Here is a 22,801-nt window from a genome sequence, read left to right on the forward strand (position 1 = left end):
GAGCCTTACATCGGAAACCGGGGATGTACTGTATGGTGACTAACATAATATAATAAAAAATCATTAAAAAAAAAAAAAGAAATAGCAGGTGTTGGCAAGGATGTGGAGAAAAAGGAACTCTCGTGCACTGTTAGTGGTAATGCAGACTGCATCAGTCACTGTGGAAAACAGTAAGGAGCTTCCTCAAAAAGTTAAAAATAGCACTACCCTATGATCCAGTAATCGCACTTCTGGGTATTTACCCAAAGAATACAAAAACACTAATTCAAAAGGACACATGCACCCCTATGTTTACTATTTTTCATGGCCAAATTATGGAAGCACCCCAAGTGTCCACTTGAGATGAATGGATAGAGAAATGATGGCATACACACGCGCACACACATACACACACACACACACACACACACACACACACACACACAATGGAATGTTACTGAGACATAGAAAATAATGAAATCTTGCCATTTGCAGCAACACTGATGGATCTAGAGAGCATATATTGTATGACTTCACTCATATGCAGAAAACAAACAAAGGAAAAAAAAGAGAGACAAACCAAAAAATGGTCTTTTAACCGTAGAGAATAAGAGATTGTTACCAGAGAGCAGGTGGGTAGGAGGGTGGGCGAAATAGGTGAAGAGGTACACTTATGTTGATGAGCACTGAGTAATATATGGAATTGTTGAATCACTGTATTGTACACCTGAAACTAATATAAAACTATGTGTTAATTACACTGGAATTAAATTTTAAACAAATAAGTAAATAAAAAGAGAAAATAAAAAGAAAAAAGAAAACAAACGAAAAAAGAGAAAAAGAAACAGAGAGGGAGGGAGGAAGGAAGGAAAAAAGAAGCAAAGTTATGTAACTCAGGGGTCCAACATATTTGACAGAACAGAGCTTAAAATCATGCACACCTCTACAGGTTTCCTACTATATGATCTGCATATGAAATCAGGACTTAACAATTTTGCAAGTCAGGTAGCTTTAGGTATTTCAAATTTTATTTTTCCTGGATGTTTGTTTACCTAGCATTGCTTATCTAGTATGAACTCAAATCTCTGAAAATGTGAGAACAATGACTAAAGAAAAACATGTGCAAACAATTCTGAATAAAAGAGAATGAAAGCCTCTTAATGAAATCTCTTGAATATGTAATTTGAAACTACTTTAAAGGGTCCCAGTTGCTTGCGCTAATATAGAATCTGTTTTAAAATAACATGCATTTTGATAATTATCATTTGGGGGAGTATTTTAGAATAAGGTTAGCAGCAAAAGAAACTTCATGTGAAGTAAACTTCTTTTCTAATTTAAATAGAGTAGTAAAAAGCATCACACTATAACATATAAATTAAATTCCAGCTTTTCTGTTGAAATACCTTTTTTTTTTAATGTTTGAAGTACTTTAATTAAAAGATGCCTATTACATATACTGGAGTCATAGGTTAGTAATGAAACTTGGAACTTTCACACTAGAACCGAAGCCATGCCATACAGCAAAGAAAAATTACAGTGAGGAAGTCCCAGGAATTTTTTATGGGTCAGAATATAAAATATCCATGATTTGATTCCAGCTAACTCCATTTTGAAAATAAAATAAAAGATGATATTCTCCTGACGTAAATGAAAAGATCTATGCGAAATGAAAGGCTATTTATGAGATATTTGTTATTTCTGTGGGGAAAAACTGGGTTTATGACTGAAGTAAGTGGAAACCTTCAAAACTTAGAACCATTTTCCATGCACATCTGTAAATAATAAAACTGTATCAGACCAGAATATACTTCACCATAGATGGTTCTGCTCTTGAAAGTTACTGACTGTAGCACTTAGTTTCCTCAGCCATGACAATTAGTCGGAGCTTTGGCAAACACCATCTAAATGAGAGGTACAGCTTTGTACGTTGCAACAGTTTCTTTTTCTTGTTTCTTTCACTCTCACACACACATCAGGCATGGTCGATGAGCTAGATTGCATTTATTAGGCTAAATCAGTGGCTGAAAATTCATTTTGTTCTGCTTATGAGAATCCACTATTTTTCTCAATTTTCAGGAGAAAAATGAGACTTCTTAATAATTTGCACTTTGACTACAGTAGGAAGTCCAGTTGACTTAAACATTAAGCATGACTTAGAAGAACTGAGTTCTTTACATATATATGATTCTGTATGGTGTTAAATCTTTCTGTTGTCTTTTCTACCTAGATCAACAGGCCATTAGGTTGATATTTGTGCTCAAAAAGGGAAGGTAGCTTTGTGATGGTCTGAGAAGAAGAGTTGGCTTAATGTCTATGGAAACTTTAAGAAATGACTTCCCCTGGCAATGTGTGTTTGCCAGACACAGAAGAGACAAGTGCTTTGCCAAGGGAAATTATATATTAACGTTGATGTGAATGAACTACAAATTTATTAAAGTTACCATAAAATCTAGCTTAAAAATGTCATTCAAAAATAATCTAAATGAGCTGTGGAGGAGAGCTTGAGGATTTTTTCTTCAGGTTAAAAGGCGGTTGCTTTCTCTTAATTCTTCAGAAAGGAAACAAGGAGGACCATTTCCTCTTTATTTCCCTTATTATAAATAGGGCTGAAAGTAAATGATGTGTCTGAAAGGTAGGTTTTGACAAACAGTACTAAATTTAACCAGCAAGTGGATGATAGTACAGAGACAGATGGGTGAGATTTATGAGGAGACCTTTTGGAAGTGGCCTCAAACAGGTGGTTGCCCAAAAGGAGTCAGTGTGTGTAGTGTTTTTGGATGGAGGAGTAAGGGGGTGGGGAAGAGATGTGTGTCGGCAATAAATACAGGGAGGCATGCTGACTGAGACTTAATATTGCTTGTCAGATGTCTCTATTTTTGTCTAAACTTCAAAAGCTATTTCATTGTACTTTAAGAAGAGCAGAAGGTCTTGGGTTCTGTGATTGGTTATTGTTTTGAAAAGGAAAGAAAATTACCTTTCATTTCGTTCTATTGGCATTAAATCCCCAGTAGAGATTCGAAGGATGTTCCAAGTCACTGCAACTATCTCAAGGAGCTTTTGAGTCCATTACTTCTGACTAAGGTTTTGTAATGCTCTCACCATTGTAGGAAAAACTGCAAATAGAAGCCTAGGAAAGCAGTTTTGCAAGAATGTTTTGATGTTTCCACTTGCTTTGAACTCCTAAGCAAAATCAGATTTTACCTTTAAGGTATTTACCGAAAGGTATTTTGAAGACTGTGCTAAATGAAGCCTTGCATTTCCCACCAAAAGAATAACTGTATTTAGAGTAATGTTTCCTGTGAAATTTTCATGGTACATTTTATCTCAAGAGCCAAGTTATTAAAAAGAGAGAGAGAGAGAGAGAGAGAGAAAATTATGTACTGTATACTATGTCAGAGGCTCAGCTAAAACCTGGAACATAACAGAACCAGTTGCTGTGGGGGTACTATAGTTTACAACCTAATGGTAGAGATCAAACAAGTCAAACAGTCACAGTCTGGGTAGGCTAAGTACTATAACAAGCACCTGACAATTTAATGGCATGAAGAACTGAAATTTAACTCTCATTTACACAAAACTCCAATGCCAATAGATGTTCCTAGTCATGGGGGGGTGATGGATGGTCATCTTTGTAACTCTTTAGTATCAATAGACTTTATTACTGGGGGTGAGGGGTGATCCTGAGATCTTTGGCTGAAGGACCAGGCTCTTTCTGTCTTATGGATCATTCCTCCTGAAGCCCTCAGGGATTCTACTTGGAATAGGGAACATTGAATGAAGGATCATGTATGAGATCGTTTTAAGGCCAGGTCTGATATTGCCATCATTTATATCTAGCTCTATTCCATTATGAAGAATTCAGTCACATGGGCATATCTATCTGCAAAACCTAATGTGACTCAATAACAGGAAGAAAAAGGAAACAGTTTGGTGAACAACTAGCTAGTTTCTGTGACGCAATGTAATGCACCAACGAAATATACAGAACTGCTGGAGCATCTAGGAAATATCTCTAAGCAAAACTTGGAGGGGGCAGGATGTCAAAGAATGTTTTCCATATGGAATGACAACTTGGCAAAGATTGAATACATGGTAAAGAGTTGTGTAGACAGTGGTCTAGACAGAAGGAAGCAATTATGAAAACAAACAAGAATCATTAGGATAGTCTTTAAAACTTGTAAAATGATCCCATTGAGAAATTAAGATACCTTGACTTTTTAATTTGTTTTAGAGTTGTAGATTTAAAAAAAATTAATAATTGAGATTCTTTTACATAAATGTAATACTTAGAAGATTTAGAAAACTTCATACTCATTAGTCCTAGGGTGAGGATGACAAATGAGGATTTGCTTTAACTTGGCTTCCAGGGTTTAACAATCTAGGTGGCATCCAGTTCCATAAAGAAGAAAGGATGGAAGTTTTGAAATGTATCATGCAATTTCAGGAAGCAACAAACTGAGACATTTGGTAAACTTGATGAAACAATTGCAAGAAGGTAGTCTGGCCATTTTATGTCAGACACGCTAGTTGCAATCCAAAATATTAAGGAAAAGTCAATATTCACTGCTTTACAGTGTATAGACAAAAGAGAGTTCCATGTTAACTTTTGGCATTTCAGTATTTCAACTGAAGATTTTCTCACATAAAGTTGATACCAGCTTTTCATCTACCCTCTTGCTTTTTCTCCTCTCCATCTCAAACTACCTTAAAAAAGATGATGGCAGAAATATGATATAAAAGACAATTTAGAGTTGGAAATATTGTTTTTAAAATAATGTTGTTTTCTATCTTGCTAATTAGGTTTTGAATCTCTTGAGGCCAGGGACTGTCAGAATACCTACATTGGGTGATACAAGGTAAGTCTGCAATACATCTTAACCCTTCTTTGTCTTCTTTGGATTCTAATACTTAATGCAGGGCCTGCTATATAGTTAGCATTCAACAAATACTGATTGGAATAGATGCAAGGAAGGAATATTCAAACATTGTATTCTACTCACCTTATAGTCCTCTTATAAAATATGCTAAGATTAAATGGTTCTTTACTATGGATAACCAGTTTTTCTTTTATAAATAATATTATACTCAAAACAATGGAACAACTAAGAAATGATCTGTCAATGAAGGATATATTTTTCAGTTTTGAATCATGGATGATGTTAGTCATGAATGTGTGGGAAATCTAACAATGGGTTAAAGTTTTCAACTGGAGCAGCAGATGCCTATAGTTTAAATGTTGATTGAATTTAGCTGTTGCTACTATGAAATTATTAGCCCTCGGCGGTGGTCTTGCCTACATACTTTGTTTTGTTTTTTCTGGAAGCTACAAAGCTATTTGTTGTTAATGAGGGAATAAAGCGAGAAAACAGATTAGCAAATAGATTAGCAAAATTTTAGATGTATTTATAACAGGTTATAATGTGATGCATTTAGTTCTCAGTATTTTGCAACAAAATTTTTGCTATTAATGCAGTTTTGTTACCTTACATATCCTTTCTGTAATATGAACATATCATCTATCATGATAATACTTTTTTGATAAAAATCCTCTACCATTTTTTCTTGCCCATTGCAACTTAATACTTTGTTTCTGATCTAAAATGATACATCTCTGAAATAAATCATTCCTACACTTTCTCTAAAATATTTGATCTGTTGACTTACCATTTAAAACTATTAGCCTGTATAAATTTGTTATGAATTATAAAACAAACTAAAATGATTTTAATTGAGGTTTCTAAATACAAATTTTGTAAATAAAGTTTACAAAGTTTAAAAGTTACTTAGCATGCTTAAATACTATTCTTTCGTAAAAATTTTAAGTTCCCAGCTTAAAGGAAAGAATACCACCTCCCAAATTCTGTTAACTTCATTTTTTAGTTGATGTTTCTTTTGTTTCTAAGAAAAAAGGAATATTAATATACAGAAAAGGCACACAAACTTCCTTCAGAAACCAAGATATAATTGAAGTCAAATTAGATGAGAATTGAGTGAACGAACAAGAGAGAGGTTGTAGTAAATTTATTTCAGGCTCTCAGTCTGTTTCCTCTTTAGTTCCTCATTGTTTCTATTTTATATATTAAGATTCAGCTCACCTACACCATAAAGCTTTCCTGAATACCCCCAGTCAAAATGATGCTGTCTTCTGAACTCCTGTGTCTTTGTTCATGATTCTCTTACAATATTAATCATTCTGTTTTATGGTTCAGTAATTTGTATAGAATCGGCTTCTTTTTTCTGAGCACATCATGTTCCAGAGTAAGTTTAAAAACCAGTTGTTCGGGAATCCAAAGTACTTATTCCCATAGAACTAATAATACAAATGATGTTCCTATTTTCTTTTAAGTTCTATCTCTGTCTAATCTAGTGTCAATAAAAATATTTCAAACATACCTCCATTTATGATATAGCTTCTTCAGAACAAATCATTTCTATTATAAGGGGCAAATTGCATAGGTTCTAAACCTAGACTTGCCTGGATTCACTATTTGCTATCTGTTTGATATTAGGCAAATAATTCACTTGTGTGTGCCTGAGGTTTCTCATCTGTAAAATGGTGATAATAATTGTACGTACTTCTTAGACTGTTGTGAGGATTAAATGAGTTTTATATGAAAAGTCCTTCAGAACAGAACCTAACATATAGTAGGGGATATATTGGGTAGTCTGTAAATGTTATCATTATTATTTTCATTGAAACTTAGAATGTCAGGAACTCATTTGCCCACATATAGGCATGTTTGAAAGTGGAAATATGAAATGCATTTTAGAAGTTTACCTTCTGGAGACAAGATAGATGAGTCAAAGAGCACAGTATCTCATGCTTGTATATTCAAGATGAATAAAAATGGAAACAAAATAGTGTAACTCTCTTCATCTTATCATAGTAGTGACAGTAGAAATAGCAGTGATTATTATTGGTACTACTTACTGAGCCCTTAAGATGTGTCAAGCATGAAATAAAGGGCTTTGCATGGCATTCTCATAGCTTCTGATTATAGATAAAGAAACTGGTGGTCAAGGAGCAAAGATCTCTCACAGCTAATAAGAGTTAGAACAAGAATCTAAACCACAGACTTTCTGACTTTTACATCTTACAGAGTTCCCAATCCACCAAACACAATGATGTGAACCAGGTCCAAAGTATTTTTCGGATTAGTATCTACTCATTTCTAATGTCTTGTAAGAGGCTCTTCTGTTACTTAACAAATCTATCTTGTTCTTTCCAACCCTGTCTTATTCAGATTGCCTAAAAAATATAAGACTTTTTGTCAAACAATTGTGTGAAGCCCAGAACATTTTATTTATAGCATTATATTTGATTAATATTTCCCAAGTTGTCTTCCCCTCCATTTGTCTGAGATCACCAGCTCACTAGTGGTGTTGCTTTAAGGCATTACATTAGAAATTCTTCTTTCCCTCTGTAGTCCATAGTCCATGAATGTTAGATAATCAGTCTTAAAAGCAGGCTACTAACTCTAACATATTACAAAATATTGAACATTTAATCTTGCCAGATAAAAGACAGATTTCTTATTTGATGTATCCTTCATCCCTTAAATGTATTTAAACTTTATTTTTGATATACATAATAATTTCATATCTCACACATGTCTCATGTATTCTACATAGTGAACCTCTGAGGTCTATACTTCAATTATTTCCATGTTGGGATAGGGACCTGAGAACTAGAGAAACTAAATATCTTGCCCAAAGTCACATAAGTAGTAGTAGTAGTAGTATCAGAATTTGAACCCAGGTGGAACTGCAGAGACAACAAGTGCCACTATGTTTTGAGATTGCTTTGAATTGAGAGAACCAAAGCCATCTAACTAAATAGCATGAGGTTTCCACTCTCCTGGAAGTTCCTCCTTAAGTGTCTGGGTGGGAAATTTTTTGAAGGGAGGGTCTTTATCTTCTTACTCATCTTCCTATTCCTCGCAATGTTTAAAAGAGTGCCCTGACACCATGGACACTTAATGACTGCTTGAGAACATTATGGGATATCTAAGAAACTGTTGTTGCTTTTTTTTTTTAAGATTTTATTTCTTTATTTGTGAGGGAGAGAGAGAGATTGAGATTACAAGCAGGGGGAGCGGCAGGCAGAGGGAGAGGTAGAATCCCTGCTGAGCAAGGAGCCCAATGCAGGACTCGCTCCCAGGACCCAGGCGTCCCCCTAAGATACTGTAAATGATGACTATAATGTTCTTGAATTAAAGTTTCAAAATATTTTGCCCTGGGTTCATTGACCAAATTTAGCCAATTTGGTTAAATGAGCTTTCTTCTTTATGTATTGTCACTGTCACTTTTCATAATTGAATTAAGCTAATGCTAGCCAGAAACTGTTAAACTGTCTGAATTTGGAAATTCACAAATATATAGGGTGAACATACTATTATTGTGAGTTTGACAGCCAAGTGCTTGGCTTATTTTGGCAAGTGTAATTTGGTTTCTTGTGAATGATAACATTTGATTATATGCCATGTGGTATCATGTTTTAGTATAAGGACAAATGCCAATGCCTATAAATACTTTCACATAATTAAAGTCACCTTCTGGAACTTTAGTTAACTTTTGGAGTTTCTTCAATTAAGAAATTCAGAAATACTAAGGTTTCTTTAAGTGATTTTAAGAATTGTTTATAAAGTTCCGACTACACCGTTTTGGAGAAATAAGGCAGATTTGCTAAGTAAGGCATCCATTAAATGAACCAGATTTCAGGTTTTTTATTAAAGAAGTAATCAATGTTACACATGGGGAGGGGCGTATTTAGATCTGTATTAGAGACTTTTGATTACAGTATTAATTTCCCAATCCCAAGTAAAGAACAAGTTAATCTAATTAATGGAAGGTTAATTGTGTACACAGACTGTATAGCCAAAAGAAGAAAGCTCAGCAGGGTGTTCTCTGAGCATTTCTCCTTGAGGGAGTTACATTTTTGCATTCAAGGGTAGTAACCAAAACTTTCATATTACTCATTGTGTTTAAAAGACGTGTTAAAATTATTTACTAACAAGTCAGTTTAAGAACAGTGATATGTATAATCTAACAATTTGAGAGACAACTGCTAAATGCTTTCCAGTTCTGAAAATTCATAAGTGTAATGATTCTTTACCATGAGTGGACTTAGAGTTTGATTCAGTGTGTCTATATTTATATGGTCAGTGAATGTTAGGACTAATACATACCTTAAAGTCTCCAGGCTATGTTTGTACATGACAAATTTAGACCCAGAGAAGACAAATGACCTGCTGAGACCAGAAAGATGTTTGGTAATATATCTGTGACTCAGGTGTTTTTTACTCTGCATTTAAGGCCATATTATCCTTTGATGGAAAAAACAAATTCAAGGCATAAAAACTAAGGAAGTTCAGATAGTTCAATATCGTACTCTACAGGAAACTTCCCCATGATGCACAGTCAGCCAGTCTGTGATTTGAACTAGATATTAACCTCATTTTCATTATTGGATAGCTCTAATTTCAAGACATGTCTTCCTTAAATTAATGCAAGACCTATATGCCTTTATTTCTTTCCATTGTCTTCTATTTTCTATGTAAGATATCCGTAGCTCCTTCAACCATTCCTTCTACAACGTTTCAGATGTTCATGGTCTGATGCCTACTCCTAGCATGTCAATAATATGTTTCACATTTCAGGTTGATACTTAGAATTAAACACAATGTGACAAATGATATCTACAAACTACCTTCAGTATGTGGAAAGGCTGCTCTCTCTTGATCTGACTGTACTTGTAGAGTTTTAAATTAAAATCACCTTTGTATCGTTCCAATCTCTCTTATAAAATACCCAAAACCTAGATAAAGGTATTTTTCACGTAGACTAATATAGATCTTATGTTGATTTTTATATTATTTTGTTGTTTTTATCATTTTAAGTCAGGATTGACAGGATTAAACATAACAATTGCTGTTAACATCAACATAATCAAAAAGACTATCAGTTTGGCTGGTTTGAATTGCTCAAGAAAGTCATGATGATTAAAAAAATAATAATTTCAATCTAATTTATGTTCATAATGACAAAAAATAAAATAGTATAAAATAAATTGTAAGGGCACCTGGATGGCTCACTCAGGAGAGTGTCCGACTCTTGATTTCAGCTCAGGTCATGATCTCAGGATTGTGAGATCTAGTCCCATGTCAGGCTCTGCACTCAGCACAGAGTCTGCCCGTCGCTCTTCCACTTCTCCCCCTACGCACATGCTCTCTCTCTCTTTCTCTCAAACAAATAAATAAAATATTTAAAAATATTATAAGGTAGTTATATTATGTAATTATGTCATTCTCCCTGACAAGAGTATATATTAATCAATATAAAGTGTAAATCATCCACCCTACTTTTGGTCATAATCATCAAGTCACTTCTAGAGAGAGAAGCTAAAAAACAATTAGGTCCCCTTAATTTTTCTCTGAACTTTTAACTGCTCCTAAAGAAAAAAAAATTTTTTTTCCATTAAAAAAAGAAAAAAGAAAGAAAATCTTGCTTTGCAAAAAATATTTTTAACTAGGGTGGACTTATATATATCTCCTATATGTATATATATCCAAACTAAGGATATATTTTGACCATCTAATTATCTACATCCAAATTAACAGAAATGGACAAGAAGGAAGACAAGTACCTAAGTACAGTTTAGGTTCTTATTCCTAATGCTGACCGAATAGAGGTAAAAATGGAGGTTGACTTTTTAAAAAAATGTTTCAAGTTTTTATTTAAATTCCAGCTAGTTAACATATAGCGTAATATTCATTTCAGGGGTAGAATTTAACGATTCATCACTTACATACAGCACTCAGTGCTCACCACAACAACTGGACTCCTTAATACCCATCACCTACTTAAATAGAGGTTGACTTCTAACTCCTCCTCAGAGTGACTTTAATGGTCAAATCATCCAAGATTATGTTCATACAAGGGTAGACTCCGCTCTCTAGAAATAAATGACTGAATAGATAAACTTAAAAATGTCAATCAAATTCAGTTATAGGTGGTGGAGTATAGAACCAGAACAGCTAGTGGGTTGAGAAATTTCTTAGGTGTCAAGTTCTTAAGTATCCATATTTATCTGCCTCATTCTCTTCCACTGTTTTCCTAGTTATAGGCTATAAGAAGATGGGGGATGAAATATCAGATAGTAATGAAATTATCTGAAACATAAATTTTGGTGCTTGGTAGTGGGATGTCTGTTGTACACGGGAAGGGCTTAGAGACTCAGCTACAAAGAATCACCCAGAAGCTAAGTTCAAGAATATCTAAAAGGCTATGCTTTTGTTATTGTGTTTTGTTTGTTTTGAGATGTCCAAAAGTGGGAATTAAGCTACCCATTGCATTTAGCTCTGCATTTCCAAGTAATTTGAGTTTTTGCTAGTATCTGAACAGTGTCTTATATATTCAGTGGGATAAAGTTAAGAGTGCTTAGGATGGGCCATGTTAAATGTGGCAGAGTTGTGGCACCTGCATAGTTCAGTTGGTTAAGTGTCTGCCTTTGGCTCAGGTCAGGATCCCAGAGTCCTGGGATCAAATCCTCATGCTCCCTGCTCAGCAGGGAGTCTGCTTCTCCCTCTGCCCCTCTCCCCTGCTCATGCTTGCTCTTTCTCTTTCTCTGTCTCTGTCTCTCTCTCTCTCTAGAAAAAAATGAATAAAATCTAAAAAAAAAAAAACATGGGAGAGTTGCCTCAGTCAGGGGTAATAAACAGAAACAAAGTTACAAAACAGGTTCACACAGGGAGGACAGTATTTCTCAAAAGGAGCAGTAACTTTTTGGGTCCTACATTTATAGGAATTGTTAAGACAATTTTTTGTGCATTTGATAAACATGCCTTGTATGATCTTATATAATGTATTGGCAAAGATTTTAGGGGTTTACTGCTCTTGTGGTGATGGTGCAAACCTAAAGAATTTTTTTTAATCTCATGTTTTGTTTAAGTTTTGAGCACATGAAATAGTTCCAAACTAAAAAAAAAAAAAAAAAAAAAAAAAAAAAGACTTGTGAATCTGATCCTGATTTTCCTATTCAGAATCATATTTTTGTATCATATTTTAAAAGATCAGAAATCATTTGTAGTTATCAAATGGAATTGTGATATCTATAAAATATCCTCTGTTGAAAACCGTTGTCTAAAATTTGCTTAAGATCTTCATGTTACTGCTATTTAAACCCATAGTAATGCCAAGCGAGGATTGTGTGTATATAATATTTTCCCCTTAATCACAAGGTTTATGCTACTGAAAATCTTCCAGGCAGATAAATGTAAATATTAGGAATATATCATTTATAAGATTATATTTGTACCAATGAAAGTTTGTATAAATAATTTTACCTGGATGAAAAGTAGGTAAGCATAGTAAATGACGGCATAGTTAATGATAGTTTGTGTATCTGAAATGAGTGATTGGGGTTATGCACAAAATCCTTTTTTCATTCATTAAATATTTATTAACCAAGTCATTACACTAGATGGTGGAGATGGATAAAGGTGAAAAAAAGATAGCTGTTCTCAAGGAGTCCACAATCAATTAAATGGAGGTAACATAAAAGCAAATAAGCATAACACTATTTTGTGGTACCTTCTAATACAGAAGCATGGATTAGCTAATAGAAGTGCATACAGGTAGAGTTCCTATAGTCGACTAGATGCTCCAGATGCTGGTGATACAATGGTGAACAATGTTGAACAAAAACACTCCTTAGAGTAGGAGAGGCAGATGGTAAAGAGAAATAGATAGAGAGCATATTACATAGTGATGAGCAGGGGTGTTGACAATATTTCACAGCCAGTGAAAATGGGTTACCAAGTCATCAAACAGACACCCAGCCACTCAGAATAAAAGTTCATTCTACCTGCTGAATATCAGACTTAGAATTAGTGCTAACAGGAAAAATAAAACACAAAAGGAAAATTAAAGTATCAGGTAAGGAAAATACTGAAATTTTAGAAATTTTGAATTGAGAGAGACTTTTAAGCAAAACTCTCAAGATGGTAAAAAGTCCCATAGATAATAGAGGAAGACCATTCTAGAGAAAGGAAACAGCAAGACCAAAGGCCACGAGGAGGAAAATTCCCTAAAGTGAGGTGTAGTGAGAAAGCCTTTGTGGCGGGAGTGCCCCGTACAAGGGATGATCAGAAGAAAAGACTTTTGTAGCTCCTAGTGAGAACTTTGACTTATATCCTAAGTAAGACGAGACATCTCCTGGAAGGTTTGAACAGATGATTAATGTGGTTGGTATATATTTTAAGAGGCTCCCTCAGGCTCCTGGGTTAACAACTGACTAACAAGGGCAAGAGCAGTGATAGGTGTACTAGAACAGAAGCTATTACAATTACGAAGGCAAGAGGTTGATCAAGTTATAGCTTTGGGTGTGGGAGAAGTGGCTAAATTCTGGATAAGCATTGCTTCTGAGGTAAAGCTACCTGGATTTGCAGACAAACTAGATGTTGGGTGCAAGAAAGAAGGATAAATAATGACACGGACCAGAAAAATCAAGTAGCTGTCTACGTGCCCAACCCTTTGCTAATGCCTAGGGAACATAGAGGGGAATAAGACAGACATAGTCCATCTAGGATGCACAGCCAATTAAATAAACAGTTACAGGAGAATGCAAATATTCCCCAAATATGGGAAACACAGTAGTTCACAATAAGGTTGCTTAATCTACTTCAAATAGGTAAGGAACAACTTCTACAGAAATGAAAATGATGCCAGAGTCTAAGGGTTAATCAAATTTATTCAGGTGAAAAGAGAGAATGGGGGAGAAGAAAAACTAGCTATATTTGAGTATTAGATCCCAAACACTTTAATTTTGCTAAGATCTTATTAATGACTTTATTGCTATGTCTCTTTAAGGTTAGTATGTTCTTATCAAGCTATTTCTTGCCACTGGCAGTAAGTTGGTCTTATGCATTCATTCTTTCAAATAAATATTCATGGACAACCCGTTTAGACTAGGGTTTCTGTGCTAAATGCTGAGGAGTGTACCAGGATGTGTTTTATTTGGATCCTTCCCAAAAAGAGCTAAGACCATAGTTTTGTCTTCCAGGTGACCATCTAAGTAATTAAGTCCACTCAGGTATGCATTTATTTTTCAAGTTGTTAGTACACTAGATTTGTATTATCATATGTGGTATGAGTTACCTGAGTTACTAACTACTCAACAGATTGCTTTAAAGGCATGGGGTTTGTTTTTATCACCACCCTCAAGTATCCTTAGCACCTATCAAACAGTGTAGCCTATGATAATATTTTTTAAAAAGTGAATATATTGGGGTGCCTGGGTAGCTCAGTTAGTTAAGCATCTGCCTTTGGCTCAGGTCATGATCCCAGGGTCCTGGGATCGAGAGCCCCATGCGTCCAGCTCCCTTCTCAGTGGGGAGCCTGTTTCTCCCTCTCCCACTCCCCCTGCTTGTGCTTTCTTTCTCTCTGTCAAATAAATAAATAAAATCTTAACAAATTAAGTGAATATATTAATTTCTCAAGTCTAACTTTGTTTCTGCTGCAGATCATTGAAACAGCCATGAAGAATTCCTATACCTTTATATATTTTTAAGATTTATTCTGTGAACTTTTTAAGTAGGATATGCCAATAAGTTCTTACATAATTGCTTCTATTAAGTATTTTCATATATATATATGTATGTATATAGTCAGTCATTAATCTTGAAATTAGTACCACTTAGAGAAGAGTAATTTTTTTTCTCATTGACGTGTACTTGCAGGCTTTCTCCCCTTTTTGATATCAATTACTTCTACAAAATTCTAATTCCCATCAGCATATTTGACCTTGCTTTTCACATATTCACAATTTTCCCCATTTATAAACTTCCATTTATCACTCTTGTCTAAACATTGATTTTAAAGCTTTCAAGTTTAGGATGCCTAGAATCATTTTCCTCATTTTTTTTTCATGATCATTTCCTTTACTTGAGGAAGAAAGTTTTTCTTCCTAATTCTCTGTGAAATCAAGTATAATTTTGTTCATATTGAGAAGAAATACCAATAATGATTATAAATTCATTTTAATGTGAATATTATTTTATAATCAGAGTCACTCCGTCCCACACCAATTTTCCCCTCAGATTTTGTAGGAAAAAAGAATTGATCTGGCAGCAAGCAAACGCAAAGTTATGGATCTGTGAAAGTTATTAACCTCTCAATGCCCCATTTAGCTTTTCCCATTCCACAAGAATCAATGATAAACACACCCATCCATTTTATGTTCCTCATTAAAGCAGAGCGTTAACAAGAAACAAGTGCCTCTAGTTTTGTCTTCAACTTGGTAATGTTTATATTATTCTAAGAAAATGGTACTGCTCCCCTGGTGGTGCCACAATATGGCAGGTGCTTTTTAAGCTTCCCGGGACAGCTATACCTATGATGTAGTGGAACCCATAATCCACTTTAAGTTCTACTTGATTTGAAAGTACCAGTCACCACACTTTTCTCTTGAATGGACTTAATTCCACAGATCCAAATGCTGGCTCATTGTCATTCTGGACCATCATTCTTCCTTCCTATTCTCATCTTCCAGTCAATTGCTTTAAGACTTTTAGAAGTCTAAGGTTGAGAAATGATGAATTCTTGACTTACTCCTTTCCTACTTGTTTCTCTAGGTTGAAGAGAAACTGTAAATGAGTGCATATTCTTTATATTTAGTACATTCCATTTTGTCAAATTGTCTTTCCAAAGCTTTCTGTTTTCTTAGCATACGCTTAACCACAGCACTGAAACAGTGAAACTGCTTGTTGCCTTCCATTGAAAATTAAGCTCTGGCCCTAAGCCAGGCTGCCTGAGCCAGCACTAATATAATTCACAACTGGAAGAAGACAATCAATTAATCAATACTATAATTTGGAACTGACCATGGTAGTAACACTCACAGCTATTAGACTCAACTGACTGACACCATTTAGGATTAATGAGGTAGCAAGAGCAGGCAAACCAAAGATTCATTTAAAGATTTTTTCCCTAAAATCAAACCACCCACTCTATTTTGTTATTTTTTCTTACTTAGTGATGCCACAGTGAAATCTAATGTAAATAAGAATTTGAAGGACAAAGAATCTTACCCATTACAGTGATTTTGAACAAGAACTTTAATGAGCCAATTAGGTAAGGATTGTAGGAAAACAATTCAGTTCAATGTTAAACTCTTCTGAAAAATCTAAAAACATGACTGAAAGTGCTTTTCTGATAATACTTGGGCATTACTTGAAACAATCTTATATAATCAGAAATTGGTATATCTATTATTTGGATAAATAAATAACCACTTTTTTAAGCTGCAAAACTTTAAAATAGTTTCTGGAAAACCCTTATGGTTTATTCTGTTTTACTCATACAATAAAATAATGAAATAAAAATATAAAAACACACAAGATCTATGGTACTTGTAAAATGACAACAAATACCTATCAACTCCTCCCAGCCTTTCTAGGATTCTCTAGCCCCTTCAAACCTTGTGGATCTTTTTGACAAGACAAAGGTTTCCCTGAAGCCATTGGCTGAATATTTATAATGATATATCATTTTTTTTTAAGATTTTATTTATTTGACAGAGATAGAGACAGCCAGCGAGAGAGGAAACACAAGCAGGGGGAGTGGGAGAGGAAGAAGCAGGCTCATAGCAGAGGAGCCTGATGTGGGGCTCGATCCCGTAACGCCGGGATCACGCCCTGAGCCGAAGGCAGACGCTTAACCGCTGTGCCACCCAGGCGCCCCTATAATGATATATCATTAAGCTGACCAGAAAGTTTGTGTCTTTGTTGTTATTTCAGTTTTCTTTGGGTTAGACAAACCAAGGTTCTGAGCCCTCAGACTACAGATAACTTTTAGAATGTCTCTAATAGGAGATCTCAAAAGCCAGCCCAGGGGACTTAAGCATGATGACAGATTTATTTGCTTTTCATCTAGAAGTCAACATACAGAAGAATCTCCTTTAAATCTGGCAGAAAACAGGGCACCTGGGTGGCTCAGCTAGTTAAGCATCTGCCTTTGGCTCAGGTCATGATCCTAGGGTACTGGGATCGAGTCCTGCATCAGGATCCCTGCTCAACAGGGAGTCTGCTTCTCCTTCTGCCCTTCTCCCCTGTTTGTGCTCTCTCTCTCAATTAAAAAAATAAAATATTTTTTTAAATCTGGCAGAAAACAGAAAGGAAGAGTAACACAGTTGTACATTTTATATCACCATATATCTGAAGAGTAGGATTTGACCAGCAACACAACAGATTCCACTGAGAGAGACTCTCTTTAAAACAAGGACTTGCCTCCTGTTTTTTTTTTTAATTGGAAAATTCAGTATGGAATTATCTCACTTAATCTCCTAATTGTAGCATGGGAAACTGAACCAAAGTACTTGGAATAAAGACTTGGAATTTATATTTTCTTCCCAAATACTTGCTGTATATTCATAACCAGAAGGACATTGAAAATGTAAAAGTCCTTTTAGTACTGAATCAGAGACACTGAATTTATAACCTTTAATGTGGTCTAGAGTTGGTTAGAAATCAAGATAGGAATCTTTGTAGTGTGGGGGCGCCTGGGTGGCTCAGTCGTTAAGCGTCTGCCTTTGGCTCAGGGCGTGATCCTGGAGTTCCGGGATCGAGCCCCACATCAGGCTCTTCTGCTGGGAGCCTGCTTTGTCCTCTCCCACTCCCCCTGCTTGTGTTCCCTCTATCTCTGTCAAATAAATAAATAAAATCTTTAAAAAAAAAAAAGGATTCTTTGTAGTGTGACGTTTGTATAGTTTTTTGATGTATTTTTGAATCTTATAAACTAAAATAAAATTTGAGAAATATTATGAAAGATTTGGATGAGAACAGTTAAAAAAAAAGAAAGAGGAACTGTGCAATTTGCTAAGAAAACAATGCATTAGATAAAACAGAAGCTTTCAATTAGAAAGTCATTGTGATTTTATCCATATTTGTTTCCAGTGATATGTAAGTATATATCATTCATAGATATATAAAGCGTAGCACACAATGGTTGTATCTGTAATAATGTATTCTAATTACATGGCATTTCATGAAATGAAGAACACATGCCCAACTTAATATCCCATTTATTATAGAGAGACATAGGAAAACATTAATGTTCATTCTAGTTACCTACACAAAAATCAATAAAGAAATAAAAAATAAATAAAACTTAATTTTACTTTTAAAAGGTAATACTTAGTGCTTTTAATAAATAAATGATTATGGATCTTAATTCAGCTTCACCCTGTAATAAGTACATTGCTGTCATCCTGTCAGAAAATTAAGCATATAGCTTAAAATGAATTATCATATTTTTTTTGTGTTAGTCTTTTTCTGTTAAAATAATCAACTAATGCTTCTAAACCTTTCAAAGTTGAAAAACAAATATGTGTCTCATCAAAACAATAAAATACTCAAGTCACTGCAACAAAACAATTTATTTTATGTTTCTTGTTTACTTACTCATTTGTTTCTTTATATTCAACTTCACTTAAAGCAAAAACACTTTGAAACAACTTTCAAAATATAGCATATAATATGATGGAAGATTTTATTTTATTTTGCTTTTATGCCATTTTATTCCAAAAATAAACTGAGACAACTTTTGAAGATTCATGCAATACAGTGAAATAAAATGAATTTAAAATTGCTAAAAATATACGGAAAGAATAATAATAAAGACAAGAAACTAAGGTAAAATATAGATGATAAAAAATGGGCAAAAGTTAAGCTAAAAAGTCACTTTTGTACTTCTGAGAAACATGAGGGCAGGGTAATATGCAGCAGTATTTTATGCAGGGTCTTATATAAAGGAAAATGCCAATCTAAACTTTCTAGGGCAAGGGTCAGTAAACTTTTTCTCTACAGGGCCATATTGTAAATATTTTAGAACTTGTAGGTCGTACAGACTCCATGGCAACTAGTCAACTCTGACATTTTATATGAAAATAGTCATATACAAAACATAAATGAATGGGCATAACTATGTAACTATAAAACTATTTATAAAAACAGGCAGTGGACTAGATTTAACCCATGGGCTATACTTTGCCCAACCCTCTTCTAGAGACTAAGGCAAAAATAGAAGCATCATTTACCTGATATTATGATAAATGTTTACTCCAAAAAAGGATAGCTTTCATGACACTAAGATGTGAAATGAAATGCACTAGAGGAAGTTTGGCAGCGGGCAATGTTAGTTACATCTCTGTAATAATTAAAATAGCATGTTTCATGCAGCAGCTGGTCACAGCCCCATGAACATCTGTAAAATGAGTGTAAAATTCAGCATGAAATTGAATTTTTATTTTTTTGTATACAAAAACAATGGATTATTCTGGGGTTTCTTTATTTGGTTATTATAGCAATGACATTTTATGCTTTGGGATTTTTTTCTTCTTAAGTTTGCTTTGCTTTGCTTCTTTTGTTTGCCATTGTTATTAAAAAGAAAATTCATTCCCCCTATATAGCATGTGAAACAATGCACCATCTTATGTTGCATAATAAACTGAGAACCGTATCAGTGGTTAAACATAGGTGAGCATTACAGTGAAGGGAATAAGAAAGAAATTACAATCTGATAGGGGAAAAGGACCTTTAAACAAAGAAAGTATGATGAAGATTATGTTATAAGGAGACATGATTTGGGTTTTGAATTTTAGGTCCACTGTTTGTCGATAATATGATCTTTAGTATATTTCTTAACTTCCCTGCCCTTGGTTTCTTCGTTTCTAGAATGAGGACAATATTAAAACCTTTCTTACTGAGATGAAAGGGTGGGTACGACAAGACTTAGTGCAGTGATACATAGTTAGTACCCAATATGTGACTCAGAGAGGGCCTACATTCAAAAGTAAGGCTCTAGACAATGATGAAGTTTTCAGAAATAAGTGTCTGTGATCTCATTATATAACTCTTAAATCTCTCACACCCATAGGTAGATTCTTTCTTTTTTTTAATTCTTTCTTTATTTTTTATTTTATTTTATCTCTTTCTTTTTTTTTTTTTTTTTTTTTTGAGGGAGGAGATTTGAAGAGCTTTTCTTTGGAGGCAGGTGTTTTGTGAATGAGGTGTTTTGTGAACACACATATATCTCCCAAAAGGTTTTTTTTTTTTTAAAGACCATGTAGGAAGCATAGTACGTATCACTTCAATTTAGAGGACATAGAGTACTAGCATCTGAGCAAAGCCTAAAAAGCCTATGAGAAAGAAGCTGACTAAAGTGGTCTGTTACAGCAGAGAGGAGGGCCAGTATGAAGATATAAATGATACCAGAGTTTGTAGGGACAATGGATTCATCAGCTTTTCCTTGAACTACTTTTGAAACACACAGGAGAGGAAGCTGCAGTGGGGTGGTCCTAACCTTCACAAGCAGGTCAGCTGGAGGGATGAAGGGACTTTGACAGGAGGTAGAGTCTGATTTCTAAGAACTTAGTGGTTCTAGAAGAGAGCTCTTTGTGGATGGAGTTCAATAGTCCATGAATGAACACAAGAGGGTCTGCTTTGAACATTTGCCAGGTCCAGAGTACTAAAATTATATCATCTCCATGGACTCAGTCAAACAATGGCTTTGTTCCACGTTACTCTCATCCTCTACCCCTATCCTAACACAGAAAGAGTCAGAAACTAAAGTAAAGAAGATGGGTGGGGAGAAGTGATTCAACTTAAAAGTGCACCCAGAGTTTTAACATATTCATGAGATAGGTCATTGTAATTTCCTAAATGAAACTGTGTTTTGTGATTTAAAATAACAATAGATTGTTTTAATAACTGAGAGTGGACAGAGAAGCAATTGTGCCTGCCTGAATTTTTATTTAGGGACATGATGAAAAGCAGTCCCTTTGAAAAATTTAAAGGGGCCATAGAATAGGAAAAAATAAAAAAAAAATACATGAAAACACTGATTTGCAAATACATTTGGTTGTTTATAATTATATCCGATAATTCATATCTGTTTGATGTTATATACATTTGTTACATCTACATCTATATATCAATGGATAGAAATCACATGTTTCTTCATAAAAACTTTGTACTGAATACCTCTTGTGGTTCATTCAGGCACTGTGTTGGGCACTGGGAATGAAGGAAATTTCATAAACTTAATAGGAAATATTAATATGAGAAGGGGAATAATGCCTTCTCTAGAAGAGGTCTGCATCCTAATCCCTGGAACTTACAAAGATGTTAGCTTGCATGGCAAAAGAGACTTTGCTGGTGTGCCTAAATTAAGAATATTGAGATGGAGAAATTATCCTGGATTATCCAGGTGGGCCCAGTGAAATCATAAAAGTCTTTATAAGGGAAAGAGGGAGGCAAGAGAGACAGAGTCAGAGATGGAGATGTGATGACAGAAACAGTTTAGAGAAATATTTGAAGGTGCTACATCATCAGCTTTGAGGATGGAGAAAAGGGCAATGAGCCAAGGAATGTAGCTAACCATGAGGAAATGGAAAAAATAAAGAAATGATTTTTTTTTCCTAGAGCCTCCAGAAGGAACACAAAATTGCTGAGCCATTTCAGTCTTCTGACCTCTAGAACTGTGATATAATAAGTAAGCCACAAATTTGTGGTAATTTCTTATAGCAGTGATAGGAAACTAATACAGTGGGCGATGATTTAAAAAAAAGTATGATAGAAGAAGTACATAAATATTGAAGTCGTATTTCAGTAGGATTTACTAAGCTAATCCAAGAATTCAAGAAGTGTTGCTTGAGGAAGTGATAATGTAACCTAAGACTAAGGATAAACAAGATCAACCGAAAACAGGAGGGCTAAAAACTATTCCAGAGAAGGGAAATAAGATGTGAAGGCTTAGAAGTGGGCAAGAGCAAGTTATATTTCAAAGTAGGTCAATATGTGTGAATGACAGAATTTGAGGAGGGGGGTGAGTGATGTGGCTGCCAAATATACTGAAGTCAGATCATCTTATGACATGATTGAAGTTTGAGCTTTATCATAAGAGCAAAGGGGAGGCTGTAAGGATTTTAAGCAGGAGAATGTCATAATCATATCACCATAGGTGCACTGTGGAGAATGAAATAGAGGAGAGAGATATTGAAGAATGAAAAGACAATTAAGAAGAGGAGGTGACCATTCAGAGAGGTGATAGTGTTTGCTTGGACCTGGGTGGTAGCTGTAGGAACAAAGGGAAGTATCCAGAAATAACTTGACAAGGTAATCTAAATGATTGATCACAAGATGAGGATCAAGTGTGGAAGAGGGTTAAAAAGATCATGTGTCTGTCAACATTTTGGCTGAGGGTATCCATGACATATACACATGGGAATATTTCACTAGCAGTTGGATATATAGACCTGGAGCCTAGGAAAGAAGTCTGTGCTGGATGAGTAGACTTGGGAGTCAGCAGCTTGAAAATGGTTTTTGAAGCCTCAAGAGTAGGTGAATTTACCAAGGGGTTCCTATATTAACTTTAATAAGTCCTTAACAGTGAGGCAGAGAAAAAGACTAGAACAAGCCCTTGACAGTCATCAATATTTAAAATGGAAGTAGAATGAAAGGATCATTCAAAGGATTATATGGAGAGGCCAGAGGGTAAGGAGACAAATCAAGAGAGAGTCATACCATAGCAGGCAAGGAAGGAAAAGTTTATGAAAAAAAGATTCCAGCAGTATCAGACACATCTACGAAGTCAAGCAAGATAGCTGAGAAGTGTCCATATTTTGCAATATATAAGCATTGATAGCCTGTGTGAGACCAAGGTCAGTGGCATATTGCAGGAAGAAATAATATTGTATGACTTCAGGAAATTGAAACAAAAATTATAGATAACACCTTCAAGAATTTTGACTGTGAAGGGCAGACAA

The 22,801-nt window shown here is 34.8% G+C and overlaps 1 protein-coding gene across 13 annotated transcripts in view; it reads left to right on the forward strand.

Annotated features, from left to right (window-relative positions):
* Positions 1–22,801, forward strand: part of PTPRD (protein tyrosine phosphatase receptor type D) — a 2,182,843-nt gene that overhangs the window by 1,372,271 nt on the left and 787,771 nt on the right. For all 13 annotated transcript variants that reach the window (XM_087869643.1, XM_045780711.2, XM_087869649.1 and 10 more), the window contains one exon: positions 4,780–4,835. The gene's annotated coding sequence lies outside the window, so the exon portion shown is untranslated. The remainder of the gene's footprint in view (positions 1–4,779; positions 4,836–22,801) is intronic.

The sequence above is a fragment of the Ursus americanus genome, chromosome 18 (assembly GCF_024610735.1).
Source record: "Ursus americanus isolate L20-20 chromosome 18, mUrsAme1.1.p, whole genome shotgun sequence".
Lineage (NCBI taxonomy): Eukaryota > Metazoa > Chordata > Mammalia > Carnivora > Ursidae > Ursus > Ursus americanus.